Here is a 1,777-nt window from a genome sequence, read left to right on the forward strand (position 1 = left end):
TTGCATTAGATTTGGAAAAGAGGTTATGTATCTACGCAATTTTCATTGACATTACCGTATAAAGATACTCTATAAAAGCATAATAACAGTAGTGGATCTATGTATATTACCTCTGACCTCTATCCCCTACAGAGGAGGGCCTTCTGATTGGCCAGACCGCCTCTCTCCGCTAACCCCCCCGGATTCACAGCAGTGCAGAACAATCCAAATCCCGTCTTGGAGACCGAGAGCCTCCGCTATGCAGCCTACCAACCATCAAGCGCCCAGCTCTCTCTCTCTCACACAAGGCAAGGGGAAAAGCACCCAAGAGGATAGGTGGAGAGATGAAGCCAGTTTGCCCTGGTCTGGGCTGCTACTACAAGAGGCAGGAGAAGGAGGACTGACCCTGGTCCACAGTGGATCTGTTCCTAAATTGTATCACACGTATGTGTAACAGCCATAGCACTAATCATTAGGAAGTAATGGAAGGTTTTTTAAAGTGTTATGCGTTACACACAGCCTCAAGTCAAATTTAGGCACTGAGAAACTGTGACATAATGCTTGTATATCACCTACTGTACACAGCAGGACATTACATGGCTTCCCTTCTCTACCGCTCTTATTCCTGTAAAGTAAATACCTGATCATTACAGATCTGAGCAATCCAGCAGAGTCCCTGCCCATATTCCCCAAAACATCTGAAACCCTACCTCATCAAAAAGTATTTTAAATAATCCCACGGTACCCATATTTGCGCATAATGGCATTTCCACCGACATTTCCTGCATAATACATTTTACAGACACAAAAAGATCCCACCATGTCGAATGAACAAATTATCTGTCGGCATTTATAAAATTACACCGAAACGTCCTGTTTCCATCTTCTTTTATACAATATGACTTTACTCGCATAAAAACTGTGGATGGAAACGTGGTTTATGACTGAGATATGTGATTGTCCCACCTAGCTATCTTAAGATGAATGCACTAACTGTAAGTCGCTCTGGATAGCGTCTGCTAAATTACTAAAATGCAAAATACACACACACACACGGTTGGTACACTGTTTTCCTACCAGACCAGGTAAGGCAGTAATGGCTTGTTGAGCTGCTATAAGGCCAGGCCCGGGGGCCGGCAGGAGCCATATCTCAGAGAGTATCGACCAGCTCAGTGGTCCTCTCCCCAGCCCTCCCTCCCTCTGTCCCTGATCCTGTAAAGTAATAACTGTACTCGTGTCAGGGAGGTAATTATCATTGATCTGCTGCAAAAGGTGACACATTTCACTGTTGCTCCGCCCAGTGATTCATGCCCTGTTGTGGTTCGCTGCCCTGTTGTTACTGTGGCGCCCAGATGGATCTGGGTTGTCCTGCAGATCTACTTCCTGCCCAGCTTTAACTTGACCTTTCTAGTAGTAGTAGTAGTTTCTTGACCAGTTCTCTGCTGCCAATGACTGGAACAAATTGCAAAAATCTCTGAAGCTGGAGACACTTATCTCCCTCACTAACTTTAAGCATCAGTTGTCAGAGCACCTTACCGATCACTGCACCTGTACACAGCCCATCTGAAATTAGCCCGCCCAACTACCTCATCCCTATATTGTTATTTATTTTGCTCATTTGTACCCCAGTATCTCTATTTGCACATCATCTCTTGCACATCTATCATTCCAGTGTTAATACTAATTGTAATTATTTTGCACTATAGCCTATTTATTGCCTTACCTCCATAACTTGCTACATTTGCACACACTGTATATATATGTATTTCTGTTGTATTTTTGACTTTGTTTTGTTTTA

The sequence above is a fragment of the Coregonus clupeaformis genome, chromosome 14 (assembly GCF_020615455.1).
Source record: "Coregonus clupeaformis isolate EN_2021a chromosome 14, ASM2061545v1, whole genome shotgun sequence".
NCBI lineage: Eukaryota > Metazoa > Chordata > Actinopteri > Salmoniformes > Salmonidae > Coregonus > Coregonus clupeaformis.